This window comes from Heptranchias perlo, chromosome 9, assembly GCF_035084215.1.
Source record: "Heptranchias perlo isolate sHepPer1 chromosome 9, sHepPer1.hap1, whole genome shotgun sequence".
Classification (NCBI taxonomy): Eukaryota; Metazoa; Chordata; class Chondrichthyes; order Hexanchiformes; family Hexanchidae; genus Heptranchias; species Heptranchias perlo.
This window is the reverse complement of record NC_090333.1, coordinates 77537391-77558682: the sequence shown is the minus strand read 5'-3', so window position 1 is coordinate 77558682 and position 21292 is coordinate 77537391. Positions and strand designations below refer to the sequence as shown.

At 39.0% G+C, this 21292-nt stretch overlaps 2 protein-coding genes across 4 annotated transcripts in view; one reads left to right on the top strand and one right to left on the bottom strand.

Annotated features, from left to right (window-relative positions):
* The window catches only part of ralgps2 (Ral GEF with PH domain and SH3 binding motif 2), a 413674-nt gene that overhangs the window by 92514 nt on the left and 299868 nt on the right, over positions 1 to 21292 (bottom strand). The gene's annotated exons all lie outside the window — the stretch shown is intronic.
* angptl1a (angiopoietin-like 1a) overlaps positions 1 to 21292 on the top strand; it is a 58940-nt gene that overhangs the window by 449 nt on the left and 37199 nt on the right. The window lies entirely within an intron of this gene.

Sequence of the window (21292 nt, the reverse complement as noted above, 5' to 3'; positions counted from 1 at the left end):
TTTTGAACTAAAATGTGACTTATTTTGTTCCTCCAGCTTGAGTTTTCTTTAATTGCACATAAAGTGAAGTGTAACATGAAGCAATAATGCAATCCCACCTTGTTGATGACAGTAATTAGTCCAGTGTATGTTCTCGCTCATCAGAAAATTCCTTTAGAGTAGCTTTCTGATTTTAAAAAAACCACAAGACAATAAAGGGATAACATTCACCTCATTTGGTGTTTTTTCAAAAGGTGTTTTTTTCATTAAACATAAAGTGATTTAAGTTAGACAAAAGACTATTACTTCCTGCAGGATTTATAAGCAGCAGCATTTAATTTAAAGATGTGGTCTGCGGAAGTGAATGCCCTGAAGCTTTAAATCCCTGTGTTATGTTTTCAGCCTAACCTTATTTAATAGCGATAATGTATGTACTTTGTCTTCAGAAACTTTTCATTCTTTTAATGTTCAACATAATTGTGTTAGTAAATAGAAACTCCATGTTGTGTATTGCTGCAAGTTTTACGTCTCACATTTCTTAGACTGAAGAAAATTGGCAGCCAGAACGGCTTTAGTTAACAGGATAATAAACCTTCCTACTGCTTGAGCAGCAAAATGACTTTCGTCAGCCCACATCTAGATCAATGTTCTACTCTTTGGTTTGAAGCCAAGATTTTGAATGTTAAATCAAATTGCAGTCAGTTGGTCTGTTTTGCATATTGTTGTGGAGTATCATGGGAACAAAGGAGCGCTAAAGTTTTACCTGGACTGCTTTAAATGCTGAAGCATTAGTTTAACCGGTTGTTTTTGTTTAAATAGTGTTTACATAACATAGTGTCGTCTTCTCATGCAGATAGTACCATTTTCATTTAATGTCAAATTACAGAACAAGGGCAATTTCATTCAGCAGTGCCATACAAATATTCAAAATAATCTTACAGATTTTGTAAGGTATCTATTAAGTAATGTCAAGTTATTTCAGTGGCTATACATGAATAATTATTTGACAATTATACATCCTCAGTTTAGACAACCATGTGAAAGGGTGTCTTGGCAACGGCCTGCATCAATGTCATCTCAATATTCGCCAAAAGGAGGCATGGTTCTACGTGATAGGACCAGCTCTGCCGGCATTTGTTCTCAAGACTGTGGGTAATGTCATTGCAGGATTAGTTTATAGAAAGTGTGCTCCTGGAAGGTAGTTCCAATCCTCCAGTCTCCTTTTTTAATTCTTATCTCCTTACCTGCTCCAAAATAAAGTACACCAAGAGCTCATTGAAGAATAGGAAAAACTTATCATTGAAGGCTCAGTTGCATTTGAACTGGATTGAGGCTTGAAATGTCTGCATAATAATAAGTAGGTCAATATGGCTAATTCATTTGACTTAACTGTGGGTGAGTAGTAGCCATGTATGTGAGTATTGAATAGTTATGCCAGGTGGGTGCATTGATCATTTCCAGAATCACCAATTTTTCATTTTCTTGTTTATTGATTAGTTTTGCCCATAAAAAACACATTGCTTAATCAACTCAGGACAAAGCAAATGTCAAAATTTATTGCTAAGATTCATTTATTACTTTGAATAAACAGGACAAAGTAAGTAATCAAAATGATCAGATTGTACTAGCCATGCTCTTTTTTCACTAGCATTGCATATCAATTGGTAGGAAGTGAGTGGGAAAAATTAATGAGCATGATACAGTTCTTAAAAATCTGAAACTGAAGTGTTATCAGCCAGTTAGTGTGACAAAAATAAGCGTTGCAACGGGGTCAGAGTACAACAAGCAGGTTATACTATATACTGTATAGGCCAACCGTTGACATTTCTGATTTAGAACTGATTTAGAGCAAACAAGAGCTGGCGGTGCCATACAGCATTTACTTTTAATTCTTCACTGGATAGAATGCTACAGGCAAGAGAGCATGAGCAAGGTGTTCTTAGAACTCAAACCAGTGTTACATGATCATCTGTAGGTATCTCCAAGTTTAGATCTAAATTATGGAAATTCAAGAAGAATCAACAACTTGCATTTATATATAATGTCTTTAACGTGCTAAGACGTTCCAAGGTACTTCACAAGTGCAATCGGACAAAAAATGATGTCGAGCCAATTAAGAAGTTATTAGGAGGGGTGATGAAAAGCTTAGTCAAAGAGGTCGGTTTTAATGAGGCTCTTAAAGGGAGGGAAGGAGGTGAAGAGAGGGAGGTAAAGAGGCAGAAAGGTTGGGAGGAAATTCCAGAGTGTAAGGGCCTTGCTGGCTGAAGGCACAGCCACCAATGGTGAGATGAAGGGAGTGGAAGAGGCACAAGAAACAAAAGTTGGAGGAACACAGAGTTCTGACAGGATTGTCGGGCTGGAGGAGGTTACAGAGATAATGAGGGGCAAGGCCATTAAGAGATTTAAACACAAGGATGAGATTTTAAAACTTTGGCTCTCAGTCCTCCAATGCCTAATGTAGTGAGTAAAGGGATGATGGGTGAATGGGATAAGATGTGGGCAATAGAGTTTTGGATGAACTGAAGTTTATGGAGGGTGGAGAATAGGAGACCAGCCATGAGAGCATTGGAATAGTCGAGTCTGGAGATGACAAAGGCATGGAATACGATTTCAGCACCAGAAGGGTTTAAGTAGGGACACAGGTAGGCAGTGTTACAGAGGTGGAAGTAGGCAGTCATGGAGAAAATATGGGGTTGGAAACTCAACGCACGGTCAAATAGGATGCCCGAGGTTGTGAACAGTCTGGTTCAATCTGAGACAGTGGCTCAGGAGGGGAATGGAATCGGTGGCGAAGGTACAGAGTTTGTGGCGGGGGCTGAAGACAGTGGCTTTGGTCTTCCTAGTGTTTAACTGGAGGAAACTATGGTTCATCCAGGACTGGATGTCAGAACACAGAGGAAGTGGAAAGATAGAGATGGGTGTCATCAACATATAACTGGAATCTGACCCCATTGTTTTCGGATAATGTTGCCAATGGGCAGCATGTAGATGAGGAACAGGAGTGGGCCAATCAGGAAGGATCAGTATTACAATGCACTTCCATGTAATTGTTTTAGGCTGTGCCCAACCTATTACAAAAATCAAATCATTTAGTGATAACAATTTTTTGCCAGTTGATCAAATACGTGGACACATCAAAATAGTACAACTTCCTGATTTAACAAGCATTAAGTGCCTCACTGAGTTGCGTGCTGACAACATGCTGATTGGAGAATGTAATCTGAAGAGGCAGTAGTTCAGTTAATAGGGTACAGTGTGAACTGCCTAGCCAGCAAACCCAAGACTGAAAGTACAATAATAAAATAAACTATGAAATGTAACAATATGGGTCAGACTCCTGTCCAACAGCAATTGAACAACCAGAGTAATCAATTCCACATGTAAGGTGTAGACTGGCATTTATGCTTTGTGGTTTACGCCTTGACTGAGCCACCACCAGAACGTGATTTTAAAATAAAAACAAAACTGTCCGGAAAAGAGCAATCAGCAGATATATTGTTTTAAAAAGACCACCAAGTCTTGCCATGGATCCTTTTTCTAAATTTAGGAGTAATTTGGTGTTTTTTTTTGCTGATTTCAGGCCGCTTTATGGGAAATCCTCTGAGCCACTTTTTTTTTTGTTCTTGGGGTGTGGGCGACACCAGCAAGGCGTTTTTACTGCCCATCCCGAGTTGCCTTAAGAGTCAACCATGTAGTGTGGGATTGGAATCAGGTGTGGGCTAGGCCAAGTAGGGGGTTGTAGGTTTCCTCCCCTTAAGGACATTAGTGAACGAGTTGGGTTTTTATGACTAATGGGCAATTTTCAAGGTCATTTTTCCTGGTGCAAGCCCACAAATGACCAGATTTACAAATTTCAATTTCACAACTTGCCATGTTGAGAATTGAACTTACAACCTCCAGGTTGCTAATTCAGTACCGCACCGCTCCAAAATCTGCAGCCTCATTAAAACCATCCAAAAGAGTGGGGAAATTTTTAAAATTTAATGAAAAAAAATTAATAATCTATAGTGAATAAACACTGAAGACCAGTGGTTTACAAAGAATCAAGAATGACTATTGTTCCCAACATCACGTGCTCACATCGCAGGTACTTGAAAGTTATTCAGTCACTGTGACTCAAGTTATTTTTTTAAAAAAGCACAGGTCAGCAAAGTTCTCAAAGCACAACTGTATAGGATCCTGTTGACTTGAGTTGCCTTAGTGATAAGCTGATTAAATCTTACTTGACTGAAAATCTATTAAATTTAATACATTTTTCTAATACTACCTGATCTCCCATGGCATTCCTCATAAGTAGTAAACAGCCTCGAGCATGGTTGTATCGTTTAGTTGCTATAGTGGACCTGTGTTTAACTAGGTTTGTCCCTTTTAAGGTCCATGTTCTTTTACTTCCTGTGGGGCAAGTATCTAAATAGGCACATCATGAAGTTAGTTAAAGGCTAATTGCTGTTGCTCAGGGTCATTTGTCTACATTGGCAGCTGCCTGTAAATCCCTAGCTCCTCCCCTTTATAATTACGGTCAGCAGAAACCAGAAAGCTTTCTTAATCTTTTGTTAAGATTATGATTTGTACCACTTTATGAATGATATTTTAACCAATCAGATGTACGCGTGACACTTTGAGCTGTGTCGGACATGCTCGATACAAGACATAAGTATCCTTTGTCTCCAAACTTGTTCACCACTTATTTTGAAAATCAGTGAAATCCATTCTGTTCTGGACTCCCAAGATGGGATGCCACATCTTGGCCAATAGGCAACCATTTTGAAAACATCTAACAGCAGTACTGTTGAATCAGTAATCAAAAGGTCCCAAGAGCAGTCCCTCCAATTTCAGCTATTTCGAGGGAAGTGTCTGGTGTCCACCTACTGCCTCAGCGTGACAAGGCTGGGATCTGAAACTTGTCTCATTTGGTATCAAGATAGTAACAATTTGCTGGCCTTTTTTAACATTTTTCTTGTTCATTGAGAAGGGGATATTACTCAACTCTCAGGCAAACATAACAAGATCACAATGTGACTATTTACACAGCTATTCACTTATTAACCTGTTACACACAAACGTAACCACTCAATATAATAATACATTAATCAATTCAGCATGTACTTGAAAATGTTCAAAGCAGTTAATTGGTTTGAGCTACTGTTGAGTTGTGGTAGAATCTGACCACATAATTTATTATTTTAAGAATAACTTTTCAGAAATGAACATTTTTGGCATGCTAAAATGTTGAAGCCTCAGGACACAATTTCATGATTGATTGCTGCATTTCACAGGCAAAGCAATAACAGAAACAACTGACAGATGAGTAATTAAATGAATTGATTGGTTTTCAAACCTGGAAAATGAAAAATAAAATGTGTTCCATATCTACCCATAGGTCAGTATGATCAATCTACTTTTTTGAAATACCCATAGCAGACATTTAAGTGAGAAAACTTGTACTGCTTTATACCCTCTGCTTCCCACACCATTACCCCATGTAAACACGGTAAATATTATTACTAAAGACATATTAAGCTTGCAGTACAGAATGGGCATTGATTGCAGTAACTAAAGTGCAGTGCAGACACCGAACACAATGGGGTAGAAATCGCTCGGAGAAATACTCCTTGCCGCTCCATGGATTTATACTAACCCACAAACTCACTACGGTCTTTTCTTCGGCCACTTCTTTGACTAGGAAGTGGAGAAGAGCCCAGCATCAGTTCAAGCAAAGCTAGGACCCTGGGAGAAGCGTGAGGATCAATCTCTCCCCTCGCCCAATCAGATCACAGCATTTTTGACAGCTGCATTCAGTGTCTCTGCAGGCTTGCAGCATTAAACCAGGAAGCGAAAGGTACAACATTTTAAAATCAATGTAAAAACAATTATAGACAGCAAAAAATGGTATGAAATATTTGAATTAAATAAAAGAGACCGAAGGAAAAAGTAAAAAAACATTCAATTTTTTAATTAAATAACCAAAAACTATTAAAATAAGGAGTAATGAGACTCCACATTTTTAAAAGTTAATTTTTTAGTTGTTTGGCAGTTGTTAAGACTAACCGTGCAGTTAAAACTTAGTTTAGACCTGTATTTTTAGGCTTACCTGTTTGGTGGCATAAATAGTTCCTTTCCAGTTGGGCAGATAAGCAAGTTTGGCACTTTTCAATGATTTTTCTGATTGCAGTGTGCGATGTCCCTTTAATTCAAAGCCATCATTATCACCGGAGAACCACTAGGAGCAAGTTCTGGATTTCCGCATTTCACCGCGCATGAGATATGCTTCTCCATTTTGCCACTAACAACGGAGAGCGGTGTTGAGCTCTCCATTATTTCGCGTGCAATTTCTGCCCCAAGAGCAGCATTTAAAAATCCATAGTGCAGTGTAGGAAATAATTGCGATAGCAGCATATACAGACTTGGTAATGGAGTATGGGTTTTGGTCCCGTATCCTCACCGACATCCAATTCACTGCCATAAAGCAGCTGAGGCTCTATAGCTCTCTTTTTGAAACTGTATTCCCAGAATGAATTTAAATCTGGTTTTTTGAAGACAAAACAGAGGGTGAAATTTGACTTGGGCGGGGATGCAAAACAGGCGGTATCACGCCCCCGCCCAAGTCGGATTTCACCCCATGTACTTCTTTATTGGGGGGGGGGTTTGGCTGGAGAAGTGAATTATTTTCAATATAAAACAGTTCTCCCAGAAATCGTTTATGTAAAAATATACATAGATTTTCTACTTAAGATGACGTGGATAACATTTGCAGCTGGCTCAACGATGAGTGTCTGCCATTCTGATATTAATCACTTTGCAGCTGGTTAAAGAGCAGCAGAGGTCTGGCAGCAATGTTCAAGTCTACCCTCCAGTTTAGAGAATTGCGTGTGGTATTTTATTGAACTTTTTATGCAAAGTTTTGTATGCTTAATTTTGCTTAAAATGCAGTAAGAAATTTGCAGGAAACTCCAAACAAATTTATTATTGTCATACTTCTAAGAGCAACTATTAATGTAAGTAACAAAATGAGCTAGCGTGTCAGACCCTGTGCAATAATAAAAGATTTTATTGTTGGGTGTTTTAATGAGAATTCTTCTTAAATGATGTGTGACTGATCTAGAATCACTTATCACTGATCACTGAGAAAATACCTATTATTTTTAATGAGAATGCCAGTGGCTCACATAAAGCATGTCTATACGTCTAAAAGATTGCAGTGAATTCCTGGAGTTTGCAAAATGTTACTTTTTACATCGGAAAAAAGTATCACATATTGCTTGATAACTGCAAAAATAACCTTCAAAACGTTAACTTCCGTTTCATATGCAATGACAGACAGCGGGATCTGGCAGACTTCCGTACATATAAAAACATACATCAAACTAAAATAAACTTGACTAATTTCACTGGATAGTTTCACTTCAACAAGTGCTTTTTGTCAGATTCTATTGTGCAGCAGATTGATGGCTCACAGTTGTAATTATGCGAGAGAATCTTTGCAAGTACACTCTACAGTCACATGAAAGGCAATCCAAAAAAAATTACTTATCTGCCACAGAGACTGAGGTGGGGGTTGAGGTATTAATCATCTAGGCATTGAAGAGGTTGCCACAATGACACGAAACATTAAGCAATTCGTTATCTCATCTCAGATGGCCCAAAAAACATCCACACATATTATGGTGGGGATGATCCATTCATGTGAGCCCAACATGAGGTGTCTGCTGAGTAGAGGGAATAGGCTGTTTGCTTGATAGGTCTGCTGCCAAAAACCAGAATGGGAAAGGAGTTGGACACATCGCCCATCCATTTCCTGTGGATGTAGGTAGAGAAAAAGGAGACATCAAGCTGGGTTGGAAGCAGAGATGCAGGAGACAATGTTTTTGCAGATAGTAGTCGTCTAGAGGGAAAGGTAATGCCAAAAAAAAGGTAAGTCAGCCATGAAAGGGACAGGGTGGGTGGATTTTTTATTTCATTTTTCAAGGACAAAATGGAATTGAGTGAATTATCTTAGGTTTGTTTATAGCTGTAACCCTGTATGTTCACTGCGATTGGGAAAATAAAGCAGCTGAACGATTCATATTTAGCCTTGTCTCACTTAAGTATTATCAGTCTGCCTACTGAAAGAGTGGGGAAGTGCACATCTGAAAGACACAATATCCAGTCTGTGTGACAAGGGGGTCGTATTGTTGCATGCCCTTGGCTACTTTAATATACAAGTAGATATAGGGCAGTGCACATTAACTCCAGAATCTAAGGGACTCAGGATCTGTTTACAGAAGAGATCAGTGTCACTGAATCAAAGCGACTATCAATGACAGACTCGTGATTTCAAACAGTTTGCTTTTCCTTTACTTAGAAGCTGGTAAATTACTGCCAGATTGATGCACTTTATCTTGCAATAAAATCAGTGAATTACAAATCGGGTAGTGTGGTGGAGGCAAAAATCCTGGAGTAATTAATAACAGGATACTGTAGGTTTTCTTTGGATGGATAAGCGTGAAGAGGTTCCTCGTCTGTATCTGTTTTAGAATCTTGTGACGTCCACCTATACTGGATAGCGAGTCACTAGACAATGATCAAGTGCAGGTATCCAGGCCAATTTTCCCCTTTTTAATGTCAGCCATGGCTCAGTGGTAGCACTCTAGCCTCTGAATCAGAAGGTCGTGGGTTCTAGCCCCACTCCAGAGACTTGAGCACATAATCTAGGCTGACACTTCAGTGCACTGCTGAGGGAGTGCTGCATTGCATGAGGTGCCATCTTTCAGATGAAATGTTAAACCAATGCCCCTTCTGCCTTCTCATGTGGACGTAAAAGATCCTATGGCACTTTTCGAATTAGAGCAGAGAAGTTCTCCTCGTGTCCTGGCCAACATTCAACCCTCAACCAACATCACTAAAACTGATTATCTGGTAATTTTTCTCATGCAGGACAAACTGGCTGTTTCCCTGCATTATAATAATGCCTATACTTCAAAAGTAAATAATTAGCTGTGAAACGCTTTGGGACGTCCTGGGGTCATGAAATGCGCTATATAAATGCAAGTTCTCTCTTTCTCCCTTCATCAAGGGTTCAGAGACCAAGCTGATCTTATTGCTGCTCTGGCTGAGATCAAACTCAGCAAAACCAAGGATCAAACTTGGTGCTCCTGAACTGTATGGCCTAGTACTACACCCGGGTGTGTTTTTACTCACTTTGCCATTGAGGGATCCCACAGCTCAATTGTTAAAAAGGATTGAGAAGTGAACATTTGAAAATTGGATACAAAATCATGGGGTATCTGCCAAACTGCTGAGGGGACAAGGCATGTTAGTGGTCATCTTCGATTTTATTAGGCAATGCTCAACTTTGGAGCGAAATGAGACTGACCAGGAAGGAAGTCACATTTAAGAAATGGGAATGAATAATACCAAAGCCATTGTGGTTACTAGAAACTTGTAGCACTGGTGGCCAACTTGGATTTCATCCAGTTGCACCTGGCTTCCAAAGGAAAATAAGATTTTGATGGCAGAGAATCATTAAATAACGATGGTGAGCTGCTGGAACATTACAAAAGCAGACAGAGGAAAAACACAGTGCCGCTAAGACCCAGGAAGTCACGTATATAACTTGGTGATATAAACTGCATGGTTTTAAAGTTATAATATTTGTAAGAAAATGTAAGTATCACAGTGCTTTCATCAGTTCCTCATTGATAGATATGGTGAAATCCTTAGAATCAGCTTGACTCAATTGGCAGCACCTTTGGGTTGAGCCATGCTTGAGCTTATAATATAAACTGGCATTGCAGTGCAGTACTACATTATCAGTGTCTTTTAGGTGAGATGTCACGCTGAGGCCCTATGTGCCATTTCTAATGGTTTTGTGTGACGTTTAAGATCCTGTGGCAGTATTTGAAATACAGTGAGGAGTTCTTGCCATATCCAAACTAACATTTCTTCCCTGAACTAATATATTTAAAAGCCCAGATTAACACGATATTATTCATGGCATGGAAATTTGTGGGGCATCGTTGGCGCAGATTGGCTGCCAAAGTGTCGACACAAGAAAAATCAATGCACTTCATAGTTATTCATAGCGTGAAGAGCTTCAATACATAGGTGTTAGGATGTACTCCTCATCAATTATTTTTGCTGATCTTTCTCAGACTGAGACTTTCTCATTCAATTTGTGCCACCATGGCAGTATTAAAATAACTGAGAAAAACAGTATTAAAATTGCTTCTGAAGTTTTAGTTTTGAAACTTCATGAAATTAGAATTACCTGACATTTTATCTCTCAGTTTTCATGATTTTTTAAATCTTATTTCCATTGATATAGGCGAGATGTTACTTCTGATACTAATGATTATACACACAGTATAGGTTTTTGCAAAAATCGTGAAAAATATGATTAATTTATAGATTTCAGCAGTATCATTGCTGGTCAGCTTCAGATTAAGCAGCAAGAAAAATTGTAAATGATTTGTACAAGCCTGAACATTGACTAAGAGTTCATCGCAAAAAGGACAGTCCTCTCCTCTCCTCCTCCCTCCCCAGATAAGCATTCTTTAACGAGACAGACAGAGCTTTGTTGTTCTTAATATATCTTAAGCATGAGATTGTACAGGGGAAAGAAATAACCATTCCCTTTACTTGAAAATAAATAGCTACAAACTTAAATCTTTGAGAATGACAGCAATATTTTTTCACCAGAAGCCTACTTTAGAATTTTCCATTTCCAACTACAATAAACCCAAAAACAAGTATTTAACAGTAACCCCCCATTTGTTTTTGCACTTTAAATTATGTATCTTGCTAAATTGATTTTAGGTCAAAATGCAATGCAAAAGAACATTTCTCAAGAAATATAAAAAGGAAGTTCTTTTAGGTTTACAGAGAGTTAAGCAGTGTCAATTATGTTTTTAAATTTCAACAATTTAGTCACAAACAAATTCTTCTGCCAATAATTTTAATGCGCTCTTGTGCAGAAGAGAAATTATGTTTGGAACATTGCACTTAATATGTGCACGTGGGAGCGGGGAAGAGAGGGAAGGGATGGTAGTTGAACCTCCCTTTCTTCTTCATTCAGTATGTTCTGAGTGACAGTCCAATGTTATGAGGGCACATTGGAGGTGATTTTTAACTACTGCCTGCCTTGTTTACGCTGAAAAACAGGCCAGCTGGCAGTTGAACAATGGAAAAAAAACATTTGCTCGCTCACTGGCTGCACCAGGGCCCACCCAACTCAATTCTCAGGCAGCCAGAGCTCACAGGTGAAACAGGCGGGAGCTTAATTAAAATATTTAAATGAGAGTCCTACCCTGGTTGTAGGACTCCAATGCCATTTTCATGCACCAATGGGCGGAACGCAGGGTCAACCCGTTGGTATCAGGTGTTGAGCAGTGGACCTACAGGAACCACTGAAAACCACTCAGAAAATGGCCCCAAAAGGTTTTTCATAGTGATTTTTGTGGGACTGTATTAAAGCATGAATGCTCCTTCTGGTCCCACAATAACCTTCAGGCCTCAACGCCCTCCGCAGGACCTGATCTCTGTCTCGACTCCAGGGAGAAGCCACTGGATTCTCCGCCCTTCCGCAGCGGCGAGCTCACTGTGTGGGCTTGCTGAGTGCTGGCAGCTCGCTCAAAATATTTACACAAGGCCCAACCATGAAAATGATTTGGGCCTCTCACTGGAGCTATCGGGTGAACGGAGCGCATACCCTGCCCGCCTGATTGGAAATTGCCCCCGTCGTTCTGTAGCAGTTTGCAACACAGCCACAGAATTTTCTTTCATTCAAGGTACACTTTTGTAGGAAAGATTAGAAGTAAATTGACACAATTGCCATCAAGAAAGTATGTAAAAATGAAGCTTTTTTCTCTCTTTTTGGGTCTGTATATGTTTCACTCAATGTCCTCTGACATCATTGTACATTTTGCCCGAGATTGGCTTTTTTAACCGTTACGACTTTGATGTTTTCATGATCATCACGTCATGTCACCAACAGCAGTCTCAGATTTGGTACAAATGAAATTGAACTATTAGAATAACTCCTTTACTTCCTTATACAAGTTATGATGTATTTAAAGTACAAATCAACCCTGCAGCTAAGTACAAACCTGTGGTAGATCACAATAACTTTTTGTTATAGGGCATCACGTATGCTGTATGTGCTGTTCAGTGAAGAGTGGAATGGGCTTGGCAAACGCCACAAAAAAGGTTGTCTCTGTGTCACTGTCTTTAAGAAGGCTCATCCCACCCTTATACAGTAGACAGTGTCCAAGGTGATCCCTTTACTGTTGTGATCTAGTGTAGGTTCTTCAATTTACCGAATGCACAGAGGTGGGCTATGAAGGAATCCTATACGCTATTTTAAAATAAGACATTTACAAATCTCTGAACACTCTGAGCTACAAGTACATAATTAACCACAGTTACTTTCTCCTTTAAATAAAATATTAATAGTTGCAGACATTTCCTAGTTTTACATTAAAAAAGTCAGCTTAATTTAGAGATCTCTTCCACCTGTAGGAAAAATAGCTTGATTTTAAACCAACCAATATTCAGCACATATTATCCAAGTTTATTAAAATGCTGGCACTTCATTTTAAAAATATACGAGCCAAGAAACATATGGAAAGTTATAAAGCAAACCCACAAGCTACATTTTTCATAATCTGATTCTCTTCCCCAGCCCCTTTGCTTTCAAGGAGTATCCTTGTGCCAAGAACCTTCTGCAACCGAAAGGATATCCTGGAGACCTAGTCTCAGCTCCCACCCATGCTTCCTTGTAGCTGATTGCCAGAAGGTTGCACAAAAGCAGCCCTGCTCACTGATTCCTCTGATCATCTTTCCCTCATTGTAGGGAAGCGCAGCAGATCTTGGCTTAGCACCTCCCTACCATGGCAGAGCTGGGATTAGAAAGTGTGTGAGGGTTTGTAGGCAAGGGTCACTGCCTGACGAGAGAGGCATTAGACAACACCAATGTTCCATCCCTAGGTTGTTCCTTTTAAACTACTTTCTATTTTTGAAAAACACTCAGACATGACCATCACCGTGAGTCACAAATCCTACTAATGTATTGAAAAAGCCATTGTGCACAGCAAGGTCCCTGATGATGGTGTCTAATAATGTGCAGCAACAGTAACACCAATTGCCCACTGTATTCTCCCATTTGGCCAGTCCAATTAAAGTCAACTCTGGTAAAGCCACATGAAAATTAAAATTTGAACACTGTCCACATGTCCTGGCCAATATTTATCCCTCAACCAATGTCACTAAATAACAGATCACAGGTCATCATCACAGTGGGACCTTGCTGTACGCAAATTAACTGCCACATTACCTACATGACAATGGTGACTATACTTCAAAAGTACTTCATTGACTGTAAAGCCCTTTGTCACATCCTGAGGAAGTGAAAGGCGCTATAAAAAGACTAGTCTTTCTTTCTTTGTCTTTTTACAAACTCATTCCCAATCACGGTGACGTGACATACCAGAGTTCGGTCAAGAAATAAATATTCTTTAGGCTATGATTTTATATATCACTTAAAATCAAATTCTATGCAACAATAATCACAATATGAAGAGAGTGCTCTTGGTTTCTAATGACATGTGTTTCCAACCAGCCAATGGATTAGGGAGAAGAATTAATGTGGCTAACGTTTAAATTAGGGCAGATGTTGTTAATGGCTCGCCAAAATTACTCTCATTCAGAATACACCATCAAAAAAAAAATCTTAGAGCAAATTCATTTGCACTACAGATATCTTGATCACACTTCAAAAGATGCATTTTGAAGTGAATTTGTTTCCTACCAGCACATACCAAATTCAAGAAGCAAAAAGACAATTAGAAAATATGTTCAGCTTAAAACAAACTTTTTTGATGGCAAGTCAGACGTGATCCCAAGAGAAGATTGTTGCATTTTCAGTACCACTTTGGCTTTATCAGAGTGACGATTTTAGAAGGAAAGATGTTTATTCTGCAGGAAGCTCACTCTTAGAAAACTTGAACTTTTGAGACCTTCTTGATTTCAGTTCCTTCTGCATTCCCTTTTTAAAATATTAACGTTGATCATGCAATCATCTTGATCCCAACTCTGAAATGGCAAAAATTGAGCATGATGCGTATTAAGAAAACGTCACGTCACGTCATTTTTGGCATAGGCAAGATCACAGGGTACCAAAGCTACTCACTGGTCAGACTGCCAATAGACTATGCCAATCAGTCATTGTCGAGATTTGAGTAAATATATTCCTTGAAGTTGTGGGGATTTTTTGTTTTTGTTTTTGATTTGTCATAAACAATGCAATCAATTGATTGCCACCGCCTTTCTGTTACTGACTGCACTTACAGGAATGAGTTCGGCTCACATTGCTTAAAGGCAGCAATAAGTAAATATTTTGATTTTTTAAAAATAGGCAATGTTTATACTTCATAGAACAAATATTTTGCAAAATCAGATCCTTCCCTACTGTCGATCTTTTAGCAAATGCTAAGATAGTCTCATGCACAGTATTTCAACCAGCTGTATACTATCACAACTCAAAGTAAGGATGTAATAAATTACTAATGAAATATTAACAATAGCTTCATACCAAGAGCAGACTAATACAAAAACAGTCCAGGATTCACATGTAGGAGTGCCAAAGTCACAGGCCCACCATGACCCCACTACAGTTCTGTCCAACAGACAAGCTCTTTTCCCGTCTGCTGTTATAACTTTAGGTGGTTAACTCCAACTCATCCCTAACGCAGCTCCACCCTCCCATGTCCTATTATGCTGAAAGTCCTGGTCACTATTACTTGTACGACCTCCACTGGCTCTCTTTCTACAAATCCCTCCACTGGCTCTCTTTCTACAAATCTCCCCAAGGTCTTGCCCTACCCTACCTCTGAAACTTCCTCCTGCCCTACATTCCTGCTCTTCCAACTCTACTATGCATTCCCCTCTCCCCCACTCTAATAGCCACAGCACAGCCTTCAACCATTATGCCCCCACACTCGAGAATTCTCTCCCTAAACCTTACTATATCTCTCCTCACCTTCCAAAATCTCCTTAAAACCTACCTCTGAATGTACCTTAGACTGCCTCCCCCCAATTTCCCTCCTGCTGATTGTGAAGCATTCATGAAGGACTCTTTGTTACACTGAAGGAGCTATATAAATGCAGGTTGTTGCTGTTTTCCGAATGATACCCGGGATAAAAGGGTTAAATTAAGAGGACAGGTTGCATAGACTAGGCTTGTATTCCCTTGAGTATAGAAGATTAAGGGGTGATCTAATTGAGGTGTTTAAGATTACACAATTACCTCAAAACTACAGCACAGAAACAGGCCATTCAGCTCAACTGATCTATGCCAGCATTTATGCCCCATATGAACCTCTTCCTTCCCTACTTCGTCTAACCCTATTAGGATACCCTTCTATTCCTTTTTCCCTCATGTACTTATCTTGCTTTCCCTTAAACGCATCTATGTTATTTGCCTCAACTACTCCTTATGAATTCCCTATTTGATTTATTCGCAACTATTTTATATTTATGACCTCTCGTTTGGGACTCCCCCACAAGTGGAAACATTTTCTCTACGTCTACTCTATCAAACTCTATTATTTTAAAGACCTTTATCCGGTCACCCCTCAGCCTTCTCTTTTCTAGAGAAAAAAGTCCCAGCCTGATCAGCCTTTCCTGAAAAGGATATCCTCTCAGTTCTGGTATCATTTTTGTGACTCTTTCTTGCACCCTCTCCAATGCTCTATATCTTTTTTATAATATGGGACGAGAACTGTGCAGAATACTCCAAGTGTGGTCTAACCAAGGTTCTATATGTTTAACATAACTTCTTTCCTTTCAATTCTATCCCTCTAGAAATGAACCCTGGTGCTTGATTTCCCTTTTTTATGGCCTTATTAACCTGCATCACTACTTTTAGTGATTGTGTGTCTGTACCCCTGATTTGATAAGGTAGATTGAGAAAAAATATTTCCTATTTCTAGAAGGGGGGCATAACCTTAAAATTAGACCCAGACCGTTCAGGAACGATGTCAGATAGCACTTCTTACCATAAATCTGGAACTCTCTCCTCCAAAAAGCTGTTGAGGCTAGGTCAATTAAAAATTTCAAAACTGAGATTGATAGATTTTTGTTAGGCAAGGATATTAAGGGTTAAGGAACCAAGGTGGATAGATGGAGTTAAGACACAAATCAGCGATGCTCTAAATGAATGGCAGAACAGGCTTGAGGGGCTGAATGGCCTATTCTAGTTCCTATGTTGTGAAATTTGTGCATTAGCCACTGCATCTAAAAGAAGAAAAACAGACTGGACCGATAAAGCTTTGCATTGATCTACCTTTATTGGACGCATACACCTAGATTTTCCTTTTGGTGTTAATTTAATGCCAATATTAATCCATTAATTTAAACAAGTTTAAAATAATGCCGATTGGAAAATCTCAGCTGTCATGTACCAAAAGAATGTGACAAATGAAAGCATCTGGGTTCAGGGACAATCAAATCTCAAATGATACCATTCTTTCTACACATTGTGAGAATATGTTCCACAAGGTCAGTTACAACTCCTGTGGAAGCATTTGCACAGTTAGACCACATTGGTCATCCTATGTGAATGTCACGATGCTGATAAAGCGGAAGTAAACACAAGTCTTGATGACACCGTATTTTCCCAATTCCTTAAGTTTCTGAAAGAGTTTCTTACAAACTGTAACAGTATTGTAAAATTTTCTGATTTGCAAAATATTTTCAATAAAAGGAAAAATGATTGCACAACCTAATGACTAATCCATCCATCACGATACTTAATGAGGGTAACAATTGGTGCTTTTTTTTAAAAAAACCTTTTCCTCCAAGGTAAACAAAGAGTTGAAGCACAGGACAAAAATTAATCATGCCTGCAATTCTCATTAAGTTTCTCTGACCTGGACATGTTTAAGTCCCTTGGTTGAATATGAAGCCTGCAATAAAAACATTAGCTTGGACTGTTGCTAGCAAACTATAAATCAGACACAAGCAGTTAGTATTTACTGGAAAGAACATACGTACTGAACATTATGTGTTGCTATCTAAAGTGGTGTTTGAAAGAACATTTGTTGTAGCACACAGGCTTTACAATGTCTGCCATAGAAAATGTTCAGGCTCTATCCCACGAGGATGAATAAGGATCATCTATAAGTATGTTAACATACAATGAATATTCATTTATCCAAGTTATGAAGAACTTGTGGCTTTCAATATTAAATAAATCTAAGAAACGAAAAAAAGTTTGAGCAAATTTTTCTGCTAAATGTTAATTCTTTCTCTTTCTATCCTTCCCCAACCATGATTATTTTCATGTGATGTCCACCTACCTAAACTTTATGTAAGCTTGTCGGAGTGACTTACTGCAGTGCTGCCTCTGGAATGGGCCTTGGGATTTGGAGTTTACTTGTTAACTGGCAATTCAATTAAACTAGATTAGGTTACTCTTACTGCAATAATTCACGCCCACCATTGCTGGTTTTGTAATTTTAGCATGCCAATGATGCAACACTGGGGAATAAAGCAAAAAAAAAATCCCATTCACAATGATTTTGGAAGACCTGGAGTGGAAATATTTAAAACAATCTGAAAAATTACATTTCCAAGTAAACCACTCCCAGGTGGAATATATCATGTGGACACGTTTCCTATCTCCCAGTATTTCACATATACGAAAGTAAAGCACTTTACGTGAATATAACTTCTGTTGTCATTCCATGTGGTATACTGAAAAATACTACCACCATTTAACATATGTCATCTGTTAACTTAAAATTGCCCAGGGTCAGGCAGCTCAGGGACTGCAGCCATCAGAAACAACATATTCAGATACACTGTTTTGGTCACTCTTTCCTGCTGTGATTGATTTTGACTTAAGCATGCAACTTCTTTTACTTGAGAACTCTTAACAGGGTTCTCAGTTATTAGCAGGTGAAATATTAGGGTAAATTCACCAGCTCCATGCTCTTATCAGGGAGTGGCATCCAAAAGGGAGTATGGGTTGGAGAACTGGTGCCTCAGTTCTAACTCCATCTTTGACCCACATTTCCTTCGAGTGGAATTCCCCATTCGGAACACAGGATCGATGATATAGTTTGCTCTGTTAAGCATTTAGTTTTAACAACTGTTCAACAAAATCATTATCTGTTCCAAATCAGTTGATAGCTAGATTTTAGGGCAAAACAGTTGCATACATTGAGTCTACAGCATAGAAACAGGCCATTCGGTCCAACTGGTCTATGCTGCCGTTTCTGCTCCACATAAGCCTCCTCCTTCCCTATTTCATCTTCCCTATCAGCACACCTTTCTTTTCCTTCCTTCCTCATATGCCTATCTAGCTTCCCTTTAAATACATCTATGCTATTTGCCTCAATTACTCCATGTGGTAGTGTGTTCCACATTCATATCTCTCTTTGGGTAAAGACGTTTCTCCTGAATTCCCGACTGGATTTATTAGTGACCATCTTATATTGATGACCTCTAGTTTTGGACTCCCTCACAAGTGGAAACATTTTCTCTACGTCTACGCCTATCAAATCCTTTCATTATCTTAAAGATCTCTATCAGGTCACCCCTCAGCGTTCTCTTTTTTGGAGAAAAGAGCCTCAGCCTGTTTAGTCCTTCCTGATAAGTATATTCTCTCAGTTCTGGTATCATCCTTGTGAATCTTATTTGCACCTTCTCCAATGCCTCTATGTCCTTTTTATAATAAGACGACCAGAACTGTTCACAGTACTCCCAGTGTGGTCTAACCGAGGGTCTATACAATATTAACATAACTGCTTTTCAATTCTATCCCCCTAGAAATGAACCCCAGTGCTTGGTTTGCCTTTTTATGGCCTTATTAACCTGCGTTGCTACTTTTAGTGATTTGTGTATCTGTATCCCAAGATCCCTCTGCTCCTCTTCCTCATTTAGAGTCTCATTATCCAAGCAATATGTGGCCTCCTTATTCTTCCTACCAAAATGCACCACCTCACACTTACCTACACTGAAATTGATTTGCCAGTTACACGCCCATTTTGCAAGTTTATTTACGTCTTCCTGAATTTTAATGCATTCTTCCTTTGTATTAACTATACCACTCAATTTCGTGTGGTCCGCAAATTTTGAAATTGCACTTCTGATTCCCGAGTCCAAATTATTGATGTAAATTGTGAACAACAGTGGTCCCAGCGCCGATCCCTGTGGAAAACCACTTCCCACCTTTTGCCAGTCCGAGTAGCAACCCTTAGCCCCTACTTTCCGTTTTCTGTTTTGTAGCCAGCTTGCTATCCATTCTGCTACCTGTCCCCTGACTCCACATGCTTCGACCATAGTCACGAGTGTACAATGAGGTACCTTATTGAAGGCCTTTTGAAAGTCTAAATATATTACATCTATCTTTCCTACCAGATTATTGATATCTTTCCTACCAGATTATAGATAAATGGTACGAGCGAGGACTTGCGGCTGCATTGCAAGCCAACTCCAGTGACAATTTTATCACAACATAGAGGGAGACTTTGCAATGAACAATCTTCCATTATGTTTGACAAGTCTTATTTGAAAAGCATGCTACAGCAACCATGGAGGAAGGTTACCTCGGTTGTGTTATTTGTAGCAAGACTGTAAACATGAGTGTAAAGAACATGTTTATGATTTCACAATAGAGGAAATTTCCCCCATATTAGTCAAGCAAGTGAACAAATTTCTCTGATCACAAGAATAATCAACAGTTGATGAAAATGAACAGTTAATAGGTATGAGTAGGAATGTCATTGAAGGAATGACCTCCACAGTGCTCAGTTTCCTTTTAGGACTCTTATTAACAAAACCACTTTTATTTTTGGGCTGTCTATTAATTGGTTAACTTCTACGATAAAGGAGTTAAATTTTTTGGAGATTAACTTTTTTTTTAAAACATGCGTTAATCACAGAAGTTACGTGGGGAGTACCTAGGTAGCAAAACGTTTTTGCATATTAATAGCTGTAGCCTGCTGATGGCTCTGTTGAACAAGCATGCACTCTTTTCTCCGCTCGGAGCAAAGCATCTTGGCGTGCGGCACTCAATTCATGGTCGTAATAACGAGCAAAATGACAATGCTCGAGAAATAACAGCTGTTATTAATATACCAATTAACCAACAAGTTCAGGGGATTAAGAGATACACCATCAGCTTTGAATCTCCAGAACTTGCTCGTCGATTTACGCCATCCCCCGTTTGCTTCACACAAATGACACCTCCCCCTTACTTTTAAGAACTTGCTAGATTTGCACATTAATTGCCCATTAAACTCGCCACAGAAAGTTAAGTCTGGTAATTTAACAGTGTAAGTACCTTTTTAACAACGCAATAATTGTTAATGCATTGCCGATCAACCTCTCTGGCTCAGAAATGTAACATTTTAACTGGTTGAGTCTCATTCCTTCAGGTGGTAAATTGTTCTCAGATTTTAAAAATGTCAAATTATAAATTTTACATTTTATTTTACTTTTCCTTTGTCGCTTTTTTCTCTCACTTAATCCAGTCTTTCTTTCCATCTCTTTCTGTACCTGATTTGACTCTAATTCAACCTCCTTCTCAGTTGTTCCTCTGTTTCTTTCTCAATCCTTAAATCTCATTGGTTAAGGAGATACATTGTTGGCCCCACCGTTCTCTAAGGTCCCAGATGCCCCACTGCTCTGGCCACGCCGTTATCAGCTTGAACTTCCAGCAAGTTACGCTGCAAAACACTTTTGAGCTGAAGGGTGCAGCAAAAAGTCTAACTAACAGGGTAATGAGATGTCCCGCTCGAGCAAGATCCAGCCCAACGTAGGAAGCGTGCACAGAAAAATTGCTTGTTGCAGAAAATGGAAAGCAGACTTCGGACAGGCTTGTTTGCAGAACTTTAATACTTTGTTTATACAGTTAACGTATTCCTGGGTGGCTCAAGCCCATGGTGTGTGGGTGACGCAGCTTCTGAATGTAAAGATTAAGGTTTAAATTAAAAGTTTTTTTTAAAAAAAGCTTGCTGACTTATGATGTGACTTATAGCAGGGGTTTAGATACCCTTTACACACAGTGGCTCAGTTCAGTGAGTCATGGTGAGGCGGTGGTACAATTTAGCGGGGCTGGGTTCTTAGGTTCCATTATTAAAATGCAATCCTTTTCCCACTGATTTCTTCATTTACTAATAGCTCATAGTAATACTGCATGAAATTAAGGAGGTTCTGTTCCAACTTTTAAATATGTGTATAAAACGTACTTGAGAGGGATGCAGTTATTGTATCAATTAAATGTGAATAAAATCAAGATTAACTCAGATTAAAATTAATTGCAAAATTAATC